The 18,742-nt window shown below is 44.0% G+C and overlaps 1 protein-coding gene across 2 annotated transcripts in view; it reads right to left on the bottom strand.

Annotated features, from left to right (window-relative positions):
• CTBP2 (C-terminal binding protein 2) overlaps positions 1 to 17,212 on the bottom strand; it is a 267,959-nt gene extending 250,747 nt beyond the window's left edge. For both annotated transcript variants that reach the window (XM_075000485.1, XM_075000486.1), the window contains exon 1: positions 16,782 to 17,212. The gene's annotated coding sequence lies outside the window, so the exon portion shown is untranslated. The remainder of the gene's footprint in view (positions 1 to 16,781) is intronic.
• Between the last annotated feature and the right edge of the window lie 1,530 nt (positions 17,213 to 18,742).

Here is an 18,742-nt window from a genome sequence, read left to right as displayed (position 1 = left end):
CTCCCACTTATGATGGCATCAAAAAGGTGTATTAAAGTTTAAAGACGACCATTCAGGTATGTAAATTCCATGACAATCCAGTAAAAAAATATGTTTTCCAGACATTTTCTGCACTCAAACTAAACAAGGAAAGTTCAGATTTGATATGTGATGCTTTGAACAAAGAATGTGACTTGCTAATTTCTTGTTCTTTTGAGGCCAAAGGGATATATGCAGGTGTTGACACTGGAGATAATTGATCACTCTCATTGCTGCAATGTATTTTTGAAATCTTAAGAACCTAACAACTGAGCAAGGAAAAAAAAGAGTACAGAAATTAAGACCCTGGAATCCAGGAATCCCTGTTTATACATTCAAGGAATACATTCAACCTTCAGTACTGCATGAGGAAAACAGGTTTAGCTGATTTCCCATCCTCCACACTCCCACATAATTTTCAGTCTCTTATTCCCAGGATAGAGGCCCTCTAAAATATACACAAATTTACATTTGGCCTTACTGAAATGGAGAAAGTTTCCTTGTCTAGCTCACCAAGCTATCCTGATCATTGTGTGTCAGCAGCCTGTCCTCATTCTTATTCAACACCCTCTCAATCCATACATCATCTACCAACTTTCAGTGATAAATGTTTTCGTCCTGATCATGAATCAAAACATTAAATAGTATAGGGCCAAGAACCAATCCTGGTTGCGCTCCATTAAAAACACCTTCTGACCGATTATACCCTCTTTACAAACTACATCTGGAGACCTGTTAGGCAGGTTTTAATCCATTTAATCCAGTCCATGTTGATTTTCTATCATTCTAGATTTTTAATAAAAATGTCATATGGTATCAAGTCAAATGGTTTACAGAAATCTAAGTATATTACATAAACACTATTTTCCATAAACCCATGTTGATGGACATTATATTATCCTCCTCTTTTTTTTAAATATACAGTAAACTCATTCAGCAACCCCGGGGACCAGGAGGTTACCGGATATTCAAATATTCTGGATAATAGAGATGTCTACCTAGCAGTGTGTAACACGAAAGAAAAACAAGATTAGATATTAAGAAACAAACACACATGTATACAGAATATATTTACCAACAACAGTAGTGATGCACACTGGAAACTTACACTGTATTTGCTATATTTATTTGTACTTACTTTCACTATACTGTACTTATAGAAAATATAAGTAAAATTTACTTATGGTTAAAATACTGGTTATTTGAAAGTACCAGATAACAGAATGCCAAGAAAGAGTTTACTTATTGAATTCCATATCAGATGTCCCATTATTTCAACACCAGGCTGACAGACCTTTAATTGCCCAGGTCAACCATTTACAGGAGACCCCCGAATCACATGATTTCAATTTATGCATTTCTTGCAATAATGCAAGTTGAAATCTTGAGTGGCAGGGAGATGGGAACCACAGGGCAGCCTGGCTCCCCTCCACTTGCTGGAGCCAGGAAACTGACCAGCGCTAGAGTGTCTGCATGGCTGTTTTATTGACAGGAAACTGTCAAGAACAACCTTATGCCTGAACTCAAAGAGGTCTAATGCTGCTGGTGGAGGTGCCGAGTTTTGCCAACAGACTGTCGACAAAGCACATTTTGCATGTAGATGCTTCACAGGTTTTTCCAACAAAATCCCAGTTTTGCCAGAAAAATCCTCTCGTGCAGACGTAGCGTGGGTGTATCCTGTGGCACCATGAGGCTTAGCTCTCTGTCTTCAACATGTCTTTTTCCTATGTAGCCTTCCATCACTTGCTCAGACCCTCACAATTTTATCTGCTTGATATCTGGCCGAGTAACCAAGTACTGAATCCCTGGGTTTGTCCAGAATCTCTGCATTATTCTATGGAAACCTACTAAGCATGATTCCAGCTTCTGAGACATGTTTGTCCTAGGATTCCACAGCAACAAAGTCACCTGCAGCCAGACCACCCCAGGCTGTGACTGCAGCATCAGATTTTGTGCTCTATGATAGATCACAGTTTGTGTTTAGATTCGAGGGGACACCTTTACAAAAGATAAAAAAAGTCTGAGAAGACACCTGGCGTTTTTTGTGGATCAGCCTCCAACTGCATTCCAGCTCTTATGGAACCTCTCCCCAATGCAGGATTATTCTTCACCCTTCCACCACCAAAAACATTTTTGTCTATTTTTCACATTTTTGCTTTTCAAATAATTCACAAGACACTATATGGAAAATCCTGTTTTTAAAGCACTAACTGAGAAGTATCAATGTGAAAAAGTTAGGAAATTGAGAAAGTGGTCAGGTACTTACATTAATCTCAATACTGTCCCCTTGCAAGCACATGTTGCGGTATCACCATTTGTTGTACAAAGTGAATGGTATGGAAAAAAGACACAAGTATTACATCTGTGTTTCTAATGCTACAAAAAGAGATGCTGTTCCTCTGTACCACAATATAATACACACTTTTGGTATGCCACAGGCCTCTGTTTGTGATCATATAACTATTTTAGTATGGCTACATCTACACTACAGGCTGGGGTGAGACACCCAGCTTGTCCAGACATCTGAGCTAACAAATTAAAACCAGCAATGTAGCCACAGCAGCTCAGACAGCGTCAGTGGTGATGCCATGCTGGCAGCCCCAAGTATAAACCCAACTAAAACTTGTGGGCATGTGATGTACTCAAGGGAGCTAATCCTACAGCCCATGCTCAGGCCACTCACCACCTCCTGGTGAGCAGAGATGGGGCACAGCCTGCGAGGACACAGCGGGTTGGGGGCTGGAGCTGGCCACAGTATCTCACCTACATTATGGGTTATATGGGCTTTTGTTAGCTAGCCTGGGAACTTCACTACTAGTAATAACATTGGCTATGTCTACACTAGCCTAAAACTTCGAAATGACCATGCAAATGGCCATTTCAAAGTTTACTAATGAACTGCTGAGATACATATTCAGCGCCTCATTAGAATGCCAGCAGCCGTGGCACTTCAAAATTGACGCAGCTCGCCGCCACGCGGCTGGTCCAGACGGAGCTCCTTTTTGAAAGGACCCTGGCAACTTCAAAATCCCCTTACTCCTATCTGCTGTTAGGAATAAGGGGATTTCGAAGTTGCCCAGGGTCCTCTCGAAAAGGAGCCCCGTCTGGACCAGCCACGCAGCGGCGAGCCGCGTCAATTTCGAAGTGCCGCAGCTGCTGGCATTCTAATGAGGCGCTGAATATGTACCTCAGGGCTTCATAGTAAATTTCAAAATGGCCATTTGCATGGCCATTTCGAAGTTTTGGGCTAGTGTAGACACGGCCATTGTATCTATGGGAAAATGTGTTCAAAGGTCTAAACAACAGACTTGCAAACTTGTGAGACACAACCAACTCATGAACTGGGGACTTCCTATATATCTGTAACAGATGGGAATGGCCCCTCCCCTACTCATAGCGTAGATATTGCCTCATTGAGAAAAGGGTGATATGGCAGACTGCGTATAAATAATACAGTAACATACAAATGGACTCCACTTCTTTCTGCAATCTTAGTATCACCTACATTTTGTATTACTGCGTTTCAGATACATTGCAAGATTACACAATGAAAGACCCTATTATGATATATTACATACCATAAAAGGAAGGAGAAAAACCATATTTAACAAGGTTACTCTAACACCTAACATTTTCTGTCTTTCAGGTATGGAAGCTCTCACCTTGAGTGCTGCATCTTTTGAATATGTAAGAAATACAGTATGTACTAGTGGCATCAGCTAAAGCATACAGCAAACATACACAAGCCACAGAAGCTTCAGATACTCTGCCACAGTGCAGAAATCAGATGAAACACTTTTGCACATATGAAAGTAGACGATCTTGGTGCTTATCAGTCTACCTTTTAGTTTAGACCTGTTGACTTTCAATACAACTCCTAATATTTGGGCTAAAATATTTGCTCATTTCTGATGGGGGTATATGGCCTGTGATCAAATTACCAACTGATATACGATTCTCTCCCTATGCCATTCCCATCAAGAAGTTTTTACATCACAAAAGTGCAAAAATCTATTTTTATTACTTCTTGTGAAAGTTTCTTGTATTCAGTGCTGCACAGGTTTAAAGAGAAATTCTTCTACCAAGTAACCCAAATAAAGAACAGACACACGGATAAAACTAAACAGCAAATTGATAAAAGCCAAGAAAGCAGGGAAGAAGGAAACCTGTTGTTAACCTACCATGTTTGCACTGGGTGTTGCAGCATATATGGCATATTTAAAAAAAAATAATAATAATCACCCACTGTTCAGAGACCTCTGAAATAACTAGACACAGCAGGGAGGGGTTAGAGACTGAATTTCAGCTATAATGCTGATGTTCCTGCCTTTTGCCAGTTCATGCCACATTCTTAAGGTTACGCCATGAAAAGTATCTGTACGTACTAGAACTCTAGTCTGCTTTTTTTATAATTATCCTGCCTTATTCCCCCACAGCACCCCACAAATCCTCCCTGAGCAGCAGGGCAGGTCGACTCTCTGCTCAATATCAAAAACAAAGCTCCTCTGAAACAGAAAATCAGGCATTAGTAGGGCTGTGCGGTTTGGCAGACACATTTCAAATATGAGCCCTGGGACTTCCCCTTCTATGCATACAACGGGAAGCATAAAAGTCTTAACACCAGCTGAATACTTTACAACAGCAATGCATAATCAGTCAGCCAGAGTTCAATTCTATAGCGCTTGGGATCTCAGACAGGGGCTTGCCAAAACAATTCCCTAGAGAGTTTCCTCCTGCAGCTGGTTGGGAGGGGAAAGGCAGAGAAAGAGCATCCCAGAAGAGCAACAGGAAACAGACAGCAAGGCCTTCTACCGTCTCCCACTAAGCTGATGGAAAAGAGGGAAGGGATCTATCCCCACTCTTGGTAACTAAGGCTCTCTACTGCCCAGGCTTTGTCACTCACAGGAGGACAAGTCACTGTCAACTCTTTCCTCCTCACACAGGAGAGGAAAGCTCTGCTCCTAGCTGATGGGCAAAGTCAATACTCCCATCCACCCCGTTGGCTGTTGATAGGAATGGGGTGCTCTCCCTTGCTCTCTCTTTGAAGTTGGTTGGGTGGGGAAGAAACTCACTATTCTCAGTTCCTTCCTTGTCCTGCCTATACTGGGCACTCTTTCCATAGCCTAATCTCTTATTCTCCATTAGCTCTTTCCTTCACACAAGACCTGCTGCCCCTTTGTTTAGAAAATACAAACAAAATCCCCACCCCAAAAAGATAGTTACAGATTACCTTTCTACTGATGATGAAAAGCCAACATTAAATGCAGGATGAACACTCTGATATTGGGCTGATGTACAGGAGTGGTAAACTCACTCGTCACCATGACATGGTCACTAAAACAAGGCTCTGAAAGCCAATTTTAATTAAAAACATTATTCAGAAAATATAACCTACAAGTTCTACATTCTGAGAACACTTTGTTCTGCACCAGCTTCAGACACATACAAATGCACACACTTTGCTTTAGATAAACACAAACAGCTACGTCAACAGTACATGATAAAGTTGATTTTAAGGCAGTTAGCTCGATTTTACAATGTCACTGCCTTCACAGTAAACACCATTAGGTCGATTTTAGGGTGCGCTAAGGTCAATATTATAACACCGTGGAAAGCAATTTGGTGGCCCGTGCAACAACTTGAAGCATTCAAGGATCCATGCTTGTGCTAGCGCTGTGCCAGAGAAAATGGCGCGATTTCTCATTTGTTTTCACAGTTAGTGGGTGCTCTGAATTCTTGGTGAGTGCTTTGTATTCTGGCATAGTGACATCAAACACCCAAAAGCAACTGCAGCAATTTTTTTCACCCATACAACCTAGTGGTACAAAAGTCCCGGAATGCAATAGGGCTAAAGCACTGCGGGATAGTACCCACAATGCACTGCTCATGCAGTCAAACTTGGATAAGGCAATGGAGATGCAGTAAGTCAACAAGGACAAATGGTAAGTCATCTTCCCAGAACGGTTGTGGACAATTAACTTGAAGTTTATAAGATTGAGGTTAAAAAGTCAAATGTATAAAAAAATCAATTTTATTTCATAGTGTAGATGTAGCCAGGCAGACAACAGAAAGGGACAATAAATTCTGCAAAAAGCGAGTGAACCCTCTTGTTTATGCAGAATTGTTATTATTCTTGCAACTGATAACAACAAACTAGAGCTAATGCATATTTTTCATCAAGGGAAGAGTTTCTTCAAGTCAAACTCCATAAAATACAGACAAGTATACCTCTCATCATCGCCATAATGGAATGGAGAAACGAGAACATACAAAACTAACTAGCAATGCAGTGCAGAACTTCTATAATTTCTGTTATATAGGATCATTTCCCGCCTTTAATGATAACACAGAGACTTAATGTAGCCAGTTGTAAAATTTTGCTATGAGCATTAGATTTCCATCTCTTCTCAATAACTTTTTTATGGTCTGATTCTGCACTCCTTTTGCACCTAACACACCTCTCAAAGTCAACAACCAAATGTATGTTCAAGACATATACGTCTAGTCATTTTTTCCTTTCGCCTCCCTGCAGACATGAACTCCTAAACATAAAATATTATATATCATACCCATTAGAGGACTTAGGCCACATCTAGTCTAGCACTTATGTCTGTGAAAATTTGTCACTCATAGGTGTGAAAAAACACCTCCGAGTTACATACCTTTTGCCAGCATAAGCACTTTTGCATAGCACTATGTCAGTGGGAAATGCTCACCTGCCAGCACAAGTGCCACCACTCATTGAGCTGGCTGTATGATGTTGATGGGAGAAAGCTCTCCCTTTAGCAAAATGCAGTTACATGAGCACTGTACAGCAGCATGGGTACAGCTATGCGCATCACTGAAAGCTTGGAAATGGAGACACGGCCTAAGCAAATTCAGGTAGGCTAATTCTGGAGTCTCCTGGGGCTTTGTGCAGACTTGCTCAAAACAGAAGAGAGCTGTATTTTCAGGACTGAATTAGGCCCTAAAATATGTATCTGACAGCCAGGGAGCAATAGATTTGCTGGGCTCTTGGCAAGGCGGGGCTGGGGGAGGTTTGCACTCTCAAAAGGGACAGAACCTTGGGCAGAAGGGTCAGGGCTGGGAGCAGCCAGCCTTCAGTACTGCCTGGACCATGCCACGCTGCCCCCAACCCCAGCCGGCCCCGAGAGCTGCCCAGCACTCCAGCTCCAATGTAAAGGACCCGTGGCCTTTCTGAATTACTGGCCTCCAAACACAACTGCTCCCATTTGCCCCCTCCGCCCCCACCATTGTCAGGCTTGCTGCTGACATCCATTTAATAATAGTTATTTTTAGTAACAGACTCATTCCACATCATTCCCAGTCACATTAAAGCACTTGGCTTCTCATAAACATGATGTCTTCACTGCACTTGTTCTCTAACCACACTGCGCTTCAGGGGTCTAGTTAAGTAATAACTGGTACGCACTGGCACAAATAAATAGCAACTGATTCTTCGACTACATTACACAAGTTCATACATATTAGAGCAACTCTGGAGTCCAGTATCTGAAAATCAAATCATGGGAGTTATTCCAACATCTATTTGTTTTAATCTCTAACAGCAACCCTCTGGTGCCTTTCACACTTCTGCTCAGACGAGACAATGTCCTTTGTCAGAAAGGATGTTCGGAGAGAGGGTGATGCTAGGAGCCTCCAGTCTTTCAACTGGCTCTGTGAAGCTGGACCCTTTTGCCCAGAGCCCGCACGGGGAGCCACTGGAACACAAGGCTCAAACTGTGCATGATCTTTGTCACAGCTGCTGCCCTGGTTCTGTGTTTTTGAGTCAAGGGAACTTTGTTTCAAACAAATAAACCTAAAAATTGACTTATTAAATTCTTTTATTGATTTTTGTAAATTTTTTAACTGAATTTACATTTCTGTCTGCAAACAGCATTTATTTCTGCCTAGCGTTTACTTTCACTCCTTCCAAAAGCTGGATATCAGAATGAAAAAAAAAAAAAATCTTTAAAATGGTGGCTTCGCAAGACTTAAGAGACACAAAATTTTCTCACCTACATGTCTGAAGCCACTTTTCCAAGTACCGTAATCCCTCGATTTACGCAGAGGTTGCATCCTGGGAAAGCTCACTGTAAATCAATTTTTGCATAAATTGGGGGCATTGGGGAGATCCCCAGAAATCCCCTGGCTGGAGGAGCGGGCACCTGGAGCCTCTGCAGAGCTCTGCTGCTCCACAGCTTCCTCCAGCTGGGGGAAACCGAGGAACAGCTGTGCTCCGCTGCCATTCCAGCCACCCGCTTCCCCTGGCTGGGAGAAGCTGTACGGCCGCTGGCTCCAGCGGCCGGCTTCCCCCAGCTATGGGATGTGGCGGAGGCAGCCACTCAGCCCTCCAGCTTCTCCCAGCTGGGAGAAACCACACCACAAGCAGCTGCGTGCCCGCTGGGCACCTGTGGGTGGGGGGCGGGGGCAGTTTCAATTTGCACTTAACTCACATTAATGGGAGTTAAGCGCAAATTGAAATCACGCTTCTGGAGGGTTTACTGTATACAATTTCACAGTTCACTACATCTGTCCAACCTGGGGCCCAATGCCCTGCTAACACCAGTCCACCCACCCAAAAGGGACGCATGCAAGAGTACAGTGTTCTGTGGAGCCCATAATGGAATGCAGAACATGTATACTTACAGCAGTACGCAGAGCTTGAGGCTGCATGGCTCAGGGAAGCCAAGTTTCCATTGAAGTCAAGAGTCAGAAACGTCCTTTGGGAACTAAACCCACCTTATTATTTATATTACAGTAACACCAATAAGCCCCAGTTGACATCAGGGCCCAATAACGTCGCACCTGAACGTAGACAGTGTGTGTGTCTACAATGGAGGGTTTTTTCCTTTTGTTTTGTTTTACTCTGAATTAATAATTCAAGATACTTCACGTTTGTAAAGGATAGTCTGGGTATTCCTTACACATCTGCCCCCAAGTGACACACAAATGTTCGTACATTGAAACGGGCACCTGGGAAGGTCCAGACACGTCACAAACTTTTACTATTGTTAAGTACCTCAAATTATATAGTAGACAATGAACTTAAGTTTAAACCAACCCATGAGACAGACAGAATCTGAACGAGTGACTAACAAGATGACAGAGCAAATAAAGTACACCAGTTGGATTACAATACAGGTCTCCTGATACCCATACACTATCTAAAATACTATATTACAACTACCTGAAACACTTGATACACATACAATTTCTGTTATTTATAGGTCAGAACTGATAGAAGTTGTACAAGCAAAGTTTTGCAGCTTAATGCAGCTATTAAAGATACGGCTGTATGGAAAAAATATTTCTCTGTTTATTTTTTATGCAAACTGTTACACTAAGAGCAGAGAGAAGCAACTGGTACACCATTAATAGATATCCACTGGGTCAGCACAGCTTTGCTGCTGGAGAGAAACCAGTAATGCAGTTTAGAGTAGTTTTTCTGTTCATGAGATATACAGCATGCACGTGAAAATGTCAGTTTACTAACTGAGATAGGTCCTAACCAAAACAGCATATCTAACCATTGTTAACCTCTGAAAAAATTCATAGCTAAGTGCAAACTGTCTACCTAGTCAGCCTAGTCACATAGGCTACATCTACACGAGCCCCAAACTTTGAAAAGGCCACTCAAATGGCCATTTCGAAGTTTACTAATGAAGCGCTGAAAGGCATATTCAGAGCTTCATTAGCATGCGGGCGGCTGCAGCACTTCGAAATTGACGCGGCTCGCTGCTGCGTGGCTCGTCCTGACAGGGCTCCTTTTCGAAAGGAAAAGGGAATAAGGGGACTTTGAAGTAGGCGGGGTCCTTTCGAAAAGGAGCCTCGTCAGGACGAGCCGCGCGGCGGCGAGCCGCATCAATTTTGAAGCGCCGTGGCTGCCCGCATGCTAATGAAGCGCTGAATTTGCATTTCAGCGCTTCATTAGTAAACTTCGAAATGGCCATTTGTGTGGCCATTTCGAAGTTTGGGGCTCGTGTAGACATGGCCATAGTGGTATTTCCTCCTCAAAAGTGTTCTAATTTTAAATTAAATTAATTTTTGAAAATAAGTCTGTGGAAAAATTCAAAAAACAAATACCAGACATGTACAAAATGCAACAGAACACAAAATGACGTCAGATTTGCCAGTGTTTCCACCAACATTTCTCCCCAACCATTAATTTCTTTCAACCAATTCTATCTGTAAGACGACCCTTCAAAGACCAAGTTACTCAACCAAAACCAGCCACATAATTTGTAACATGAAGGGAACAAAGTTTATCCAGAAGTTTCAACACAGCTGGTGCAAGCAGGGATTTAAAGGTAGCACAGAGGCAGAAATTCACACCCAACCCCCAATTTCAAGGCACAAATGGATCTGAACACAACATAACCCATACTGTTCAATGACTGTTTGGCAGAGGTGACATAGGTATGCAAACATCCTGTAATCTACAGGAGCAGGTCACTTGTTCACCCTGGATAGGGGGAAAAGGAACTGGAAACAGAGTCTAGCGAATGTGCAGCCACACAAACCCAAAGATGCCCAAAAGTTGCATGGCCACTGGTCTTTGATGGAGGGCTCCATGGCCTGGGAAAATGGAAGAGGGTTCTCTCCCATTGCCCACAAATGGCAGCATACATCTTACGACCCAATTGCTCAGTGAGTGCACTGGGACAGGGATGTGACTGACAGACAATATAATTTTTACAGCCATGTTTACTTTTCAAAGCACTGCCCAACCATGAACTAATGAGACTTCAAAGAGATGCTGATGATCTCCTGAAAAAGTAGTGTACAGGTTGAACCTCTCTAGTCCAGACCCTCAGGACCTGACCAGTGCGGAACAAGACAATTTGCTGGATCACAGGAGGACAATATTATCTAGCAGTATTGCCAATACTTGCACTGCTTACTGGCCTCTTAGAAGACATTTAGGGGTAAATAAAGCTAAATAACAGCATGGAACGAAGTGCAAACTTCCTCACCTTGTTCAAGGCCTCAATTCAGTGACTTTCATTTCATACAGGATATTTTCCTTTTATCTTTAACTTTCTTTTTTCAGCCTTAGCCTTAAAAAACTCAGTCTCTTTTTACTTTTCCTCTCTACCACTGGAAAAATACCACTGACTGCAATGGAAATACACAAGAAGGAATAAGAGACAAGTTTGTTTCAAGTTCATTAAGGACTACCCATATGGAAGAGTGTTTGGAATCACAATTTAAAGTGTCAGCTAACATCATACAGTAAACTCTTTCGTATCCACCATCCTATCATCCAGAACTCTCAAAAAACTGACATTTTAACCATAAATCAATTTTAGTTACATATTCTGTAAGTACAGTATAGTGAAAGTAAATGCAAATAAATACAGTATAAGTTTAGAGTGTACAATACTACCATTGTTGGCAGATAAAGTAAATAAAGTGCATACATTTGTTTGTTTCTTAATATCTCATCTTGTTTTGCTTTAATGTTATGCATTGCAAGGTATATCTCTCTATCATCCAGAATATCTGAATATCCAGCAACCTCCCAGTTGCAGGGCTGCTGGATATGAGTTTACTGTACAAAAAAACACTTAGAGTGGAATCCTGTCCCACTGAAGTCAGTGGCAAACACTCCACTGGAACCAGGATTTCACCTCATTCCCTACAGATGGGATGAAATGGGAATAAACTGCCCCTTGTTTTCTGCTGTGCACATTCCATGCTAACAATAGCCCTGCTCTCTCCCTTCTGTATTGTTTTGTGAATCCTTATGTCATTTCTCCTTTCAGAGCCTAAAAGCGGAATGCCCTAAGTGGAACAGTAATTTACACAGTTAAATGACAAATATGAATTTATATTGGATGTACAGCTGGGACGAAAAGGGCCTGATCCTTCTATTAAAAATCCACAGGGAATGTAGACTTCAGTGGGACCCAGGATGGGCTCTATATTAAGAACGTTATCATTGAAAAGCCACTGATCACCTTTGGTTAGTCTCCATTAAATCAGGAATTAAAGAAACCTTGAACACTTCAGAATATTATTCTGAAACTCTAGCAAATAATCATATGCTTTTTCACAAATGAAGCTGTGCATACATTAGAAATGAGTTTTTGCCCAGTTTTTTCATATATTCCATTAAAATTAGAATCAAAGGAAAGATCTGTTTCGGTGGAGTAGGTTAATAGGAGTGTATTTTAATCACTCTTGTGCAATTTAAGTTTCTAACTAACTTTCATGGCTAGTAGAAACCATCCAAAAATGTATTGTACTTTTGTCACTTTTAGTTAAAATTAACTCACCCTTTCGTATGGGTAAAGCAAATCCTGACTCAATCACTTTATTTTAACAAACTCTTTTATAAAACTCTTACAGAACTATTAGCTGAAGTGTTATTTCAACTGTATCCCAGACTGTCAGACAAGTTTCCTTCACTAGCCACAAACCTAATGATTGCATATTTGTTGCCAGTATCTAGTACAAACTACATTTAGATGGCTGTTTTTACTGGTACAAAGATTATTAACACCAGGACCAGAGCATGGTCACATATATTATGGTGACAACTTCTCTACATTGAAATGACAGTGTTAAAAATGAAAGCTAGTGCCACCATTCTATCGTTACTGTAAATGCCTTTAGAAATTTTCCATTTAGGAAAAGCATAGTGCAAAGGGTACAACTTTGCCTTAAAAACTGACTCATGATAGGAATGCACTGTTAACAAATAGCATTCTGGTGCTACATCCCTGCAAACTGTCACTCTGTGAGAGAGCAGATTCAGCCGCACATGCCACAAGAAAACTAGTTTTAAAAGCTTTTTTGTTTGATTGTAAGGCATGAATTCATCCTTTAAAAGAAAAATAGCATTACATTATTAAGTTTCATATGAAAAATATTCCCTATGCTGACAAATAATTTAATTTGTAAACTCCATGGTTTAAATTTAATTTTTTAAAATATAACTGCACTCTTTTTCTAAATGTGTACATTTGAAATCCCTCATGTGATAAACCATAATTGATTCTAAAACCATAACTCAAGACATAGCCACTGATGATATAAGAAAGTGAAGACACAACCACAAAAATAATAATTTTTACTAATTCATACACATTTGCAAAACCTTGAAAGCAAACCCCTATAACCTCACTAATGACAAACAGGTGTTTTACAAAAGCCACTAAAACTAAAAGCTCCTGTATAAAAATATTGCTGTGCATTAATACAAGTTTTTTATCGACTATCTCACTTATTAGTAAGATGTCATACGCTACCATTTACAGCCACTTTATGCCTCCCCTCTGATGAGAAGTTAAGTAATAAAAATACACAAGCCCTTATTTAAGGTGAAAAAGCTATTGGTACAAAAAACACTTCATTTTGGAAACACTATTAAATTTGAAGACAAATTAGCTTTGTGGTACTAAAGGATTACAAACACAAATCACTAGAAATAAATTTTTACTACTGTATGAATAAGTGACATACTTGTGTTAAAAAAATCAACTGTAAAATCATAAATGCCTTATAATATTCTGAACACACACTCCTGTAATAAGACTTTCCTCAGTTTTTCTTGCTGAAGTCACCTTTAAAGCAGGGGTGCAAAAAGCGCGGAGTGGACCCTCTCAGGAGAGCATGAAATTTCAGAAGGGTGGACACAGCATGATCAGCTGCTGAGTCTCAGGCTCATCCATCTCTTTAAAAAAGATTGAAATCTGTTACTGTTTTTATGTCTGTGTATTCACATTTCTATATCAATTAATAAAGTTTTTACATTCTACAAACTTATTTTCTTACATGTGCCAAAAGGGTTTTTTTTTTTTGTATGAACATAACTGAAAGTTCCATTGGTTTGGATTACATTTGATAGAAGAGGGGAAGAGGGGTCCTGCTAACTGCAGGAATGAAAAGTGGGTCCCAACATAAAAAGTTTGCTCATTCAGGCTTGAAAGAATGGTAAAGCAGGCACCACCCTTATCTAGTGAACAAAAATATTCTGTCAGTAGACACCTTGTCTGCCATTTATTTTACTCACTAAGCTTGCATAAGCTAAAAAAGGATATTTTTCTACAAATCTTCAATAACCACACTTTAATAACAATTGATAAATCTCCCTCCTTATAGAAATAACTGGTCACAATGGTTAAAAAGTGCTGGACATCTGTTATTCTATTTATTTCACTAATGGTACCAAACATATATGAACAACATGTATAAAATGAACTTCAGTGCATTATAGAGCCACAAATGTTTGTTTGTTTTGTTTTATCATGCTATATTTGATCATGTGTGAAAAATTAAGAGGCCTAGTTATGGCTTACATGTATTCGTTGTCTCCACGCAACTTTACAAGCAACTCTAAATATATTTGAAAGAAGAAATTACTTGTCTTATTTCTACTTAGAAATCTTCATCTTCCTTACAGTATCAGGCAAAGCACAGTATATGAACCTCATCCAGGATTTACCTTAAGGGTGCGATCTTGTTGAAAAACAACAGACCATTCTTTATGTCAGCTGTACGTCTAGTAAGTTTTGTTAAAAGAATAACCTCATTCAAGCTGAATTATAGAGTAACTATCTTTAATCAGCATACATTTACATACTGTTGCTCTGTAAATGCTCCAAGACACAATTTTGTTTTAAAGTGTGATATTAAGAAAGTCAAAGCTCCATATATACAACCAGCAACCCTGAGCAACAGAAAAAAAAAAAACTAAAATGATATTTTACTGTGCAAAGATTATTTTATCTCCATGGGCGGAAAAAAAAAGATGCACTTTCTCCTAGGACTATAAATGCACTGAGTACACACAAGAAAAACAAAATGCAAGTAAATCTTGTGTGGAACATAGTTCAAATAACGATGAACCTGAGTGTGCAGTGACAGAAAGCATTTTCTACTGTACAAAACTACACACAAACTTTGGTGTTGCAGTACCAAAAAAAAGGGTCAATGAAGCAAATGCAGTAATTTTGCTTCCCTCTGAAAGGTGTATATTATAGATAAACAGAAATGCTAATGTATCCAGATTAATTGTGACAGTGACTGAATTGCACTTTGAGTCTTCAGTGCGCTATTTCTCAAAAAAGGTGAAAAACCTTCTCCCAACGCATTCAAGCATCTCGTTCTGAAAAACTACACTTAATGTGTATGCCAAGAGCCTGGAAAGATGGTTGCTGGGACTGCTGGAGATGGACAGCTAGAGGTATTCCACACCAAACAATTATGATCGCTTCTCCAATAACACAGAGACAGCACAGCAAAGGTGAGCCACAAACTGACACACACAGCCCACCGGAAAGGCTGAACGTGGAGCTCCTACAGAACCCTTCTGCAAACAGCCCCACTCCAGGCTTCGGGAGGTTTGGGTCGGCTCTACCCTGGAGCACCAGCTTCCCAATCGTTCCACAAGAGGCAAGAATTGCTGCATTAGGCTGCAAGGAAATTAATCTGGAGGCTTCCCGGGAAAGAAGTTTTTTAATCCAGCCCCGCCCGCCCGCCCGCAAGGATGCTGGCTGGATGTGACTCTCTCGGACTGCCAAACCTCCACCCAACAAGCCCGAGTCCCAAATGCCCACGCCTATGAACCGCGTTCCCCGCCCCCCCAGTGGCTCGGATTGCCCCCTCCCCCCACACACACTCCGGGAGTATTTGTTTTATCAACTCCGGCCCGCTCCGCCGGCAAAGCCTCACCCCCACCCTTGCAGGACGCTCCCGGCGGGTTCTGCCGACAGCGGCCGCCGCGCGCCACGCCCACCGCGAGCCCAACTCTGCCATTGTTAGCATCGCGGCTGCCTCTTCCAGCGGGCAAACTTTCCGACCGCGGCGGGGGGCGGGGGGGCGCCACGGCCGGCGCACGAGGAGAGGGGGCTGGAGGAGCCGGCTCCAGGGGCGGGCCGAGGAGGAAGTCCCAGGCTGCGTCGGAGCCGAGCGAGAAACCTCTCTCCACCCCTGTCCCCACCCTCCCCCTCCCCTCTCTTGGCCGAGACTTTGGCAGCCCTGCAAACGGAGGGCGACCCGGCTAATCTGCTGGCAGATGTTGTCCATCACACTCGGCACTAAGTCAACAATGCGGAGCGCAGCACAACAAAAGGTTTCCACTTCACCTCCTTCAACGTCTTTCACTTACTCCCCGGCTGCTCCGGGAGCTCGGGGGAGGGAGGTGGGGGTCGGAAGAGGACGAGAGCAGCAATTTAACCAGGGGTCCTTCTCCCGTTCCCGCCGCCGAACAAAAACACACACTACCGCGGCCGGCTGCAACTCGCTCTCCGGCTGGCTCCCCGGGCGGGCTCCGAACTCGGCGGCGCATACGTGCACGATGGGGCGCCGGGCGCTGCGCGCAGCCGGCGCTGTTGCAAGGCAAGACAATACTGGGCAGAGTAACACTCCGACCGCGCGCACGCACCCCGGGCACGGGGACATATTTGTCATACGCCCTCCTCCCCCACCCCGCCGGGTCTAATTGGACCTGGTAGTTTTGCATCCTCCGAGCGTCTAGGACGGCAAACCCCGCCGCCTCGCCTCCGGGGTGTTGTAAACAGAGGCGCGTAGCAGCGGCTCTCTCCGAGCGGACTGCAGAGCGGGGGGGGGGGGGGGGGGGGTACGACCAAAGATGTCCTCAGATTTCAGGCTTCCCTTGTCCTTTTTCCCCCTCCGCTCTGCGTGGCGCAGTGAAGCGAAAACACATGGACACCGCCGCGGGCGCGCACATTAGGACTGCAGGTAGGGCGCGAGCGCACACACAGCTCAGCCTTCCATTGCCTGTACCCCCTTACCTCTGCCTCGCCTCCAAATATCCACAGGGAGCGGAGCCCCCCCAGCTAATCGCCGCCGCCGCCTCCTGCTCCTCTCAGCGCCGCATCTCTCCCTGTATCGATCGCCTCCTCTCGCGGTCGCTCTCTCCAGGGCTCCTGCTGCCTGAGATCCACCTTAAAATGACACACGCACAAACTTAATCCCCTCCTCCTCCTCCTGCGAGCGGCTGCTGCTCCAAGTGGGGACGGGGGCAGCCGCAGCCCCAGGACTGACTCCTTCGCCGGCGCGAGGCGGGTGAGAATTTCAACGAGGCTCCGTTAAAAGCCGCCCCCAAAAAAGTCCTTGGCGGCGGCAGCTCCAGCCCCGCGCTGCTCGGCGCCGGCCTCCCCGCCTGCGCGCGGAGTGGCTGGGGAAGGTAGGGGCTCGCTTGCTCGCTCGGCTCGCTCGCTGGCTGCTGCCTTTTTTTCCCCCTGCTGGGCAATAGGCGGGGTCTCTTTTTGCAAACCAATGACACAAACCCACATGGGCCGGCCTCGCCCCCCGGAGAGCCTCGTCCCTACACACAGGCTCTCTCGGGGATTAGTGGATCGGCTCCAAAGTGCAAGCAGACGCCGCGAGGAAGAAAGGAAGGGGAAGGAGGAGGGGGGCGCCCGGAGGGAACCGGCCTCTTTCGGCCGTACGAAGTTGGAAACTAGGGGAAGCGGCCGGACCGGGGAGGGGACAATAACAAGGGAAGCGCAGCGCCAGCAGGAGCTGGGAAAGGCTCGTCCCCGGCTGGGCGGCCCCACTCCGCTGGGATCACCCCCTCCTCGCAGCCACGTGGAACCGCGCAGCTGGGCCCTCGGCGGTGCCCCTCCGCTTCCCTTCCTTCCCACGTGGAGCGACTGGCGTTGCGCCTGGGCGCCGTCCCACGCCCGTGGCCGTCCCTGGTGGAGGCGCAGGGCCGCCGGCCCACCCCCCACAGACACACATGGTCCCCTCCTTCCCGCCCTCAGCCTGTTCCCCTGCCCCCGCCCTGCTGCGCCACATGTGGTCCGCCTATGCCATAAACTCCCTCCTCCCACCGTTGAGATTGCCATGCAGGGGGACGGACGCGACCATGCACCCGGTGCGGGCCGTGTAGCGCTGGCCGGTCGCCCTCAGAGCAGCCATAGTAGCGTTGAGTGCGCTTGATTTCCTAACCCGCTCTTGGGACACAGCTACTGCCCCTCACGGCCCGGGGAGTTCACACGCTTGTGTTCCTTGTGGGTATTCGAGCCACGCCTGAATTTGGGGGGAAGGTTTAGCCAAATTTGACTTGGCCACTTTGCAGCTGAGAAAATAAGTGTTCTTCATACTGCACAAGTCTCCAGACATTTTCATTGCTGATAACTAACCGGTAAAGGTTTTGTTTTATTACTCTAGGTGGGACCTAGTCCTAGATAGGGACAAGCAATAAATAATCCTATTTGATAATTATATGCCATACTTACACATCAGGTTACAGGCAACGCGTGATTTGTCGCTGACTTCTCACAAAAACATTGCAGAAAGAGATCTGACTCAGGGATGTAACTGGAGCTCATTACCCCACACAGAGCTCATACCATTTGAAATTGATGTTGTGGGGCCTGAGGATAAAGGCCACCAGACATGCTGAGCCCCTTCTGCTAACATCTTTGAAGACTGAGAAGTTGACAGGGATACCCCCGCAGAGCACCAAATTTGATATGAATATCATAATCACCTCATGGTGTTTGAACGTGAGAAGTGGGAGCACACTCAAAAGGTGGATTTATTTGTGTGTGTATTCTCTGTTATTCTGGAGGTTTGGGAATTACTACTTTGAGAGACATTTTGCATCAACTTGTAACAAGGATCTGGGCAGATGGTTATCATCTCTTTGTGTTAGAGAGTCACCTACTTTTCCTGGGTGTATGTAGATTTCCAGTTTTAGAGAAAAAACAGATTGCTTTTCCGGTCAAATTAAAATCTTAAACTA

The sequence above is a fragment of the Carettochelys insculpta genome, chromosome 7 (assembly GCF_033958435.1).
Source record: "Carettochelys insculpta isolate YL-2023 chromosome 7, ASM3395843v1, whole genome shotgun sequence".
NCBI lineage: Eukaryota > Metazoa > Chordata > Testudines > Carettochelyidae > Carettochelys > Carettochelys insculpta.
This window is presented reverse-complemented; position numbering and strand designations above follow the sequence as displayed.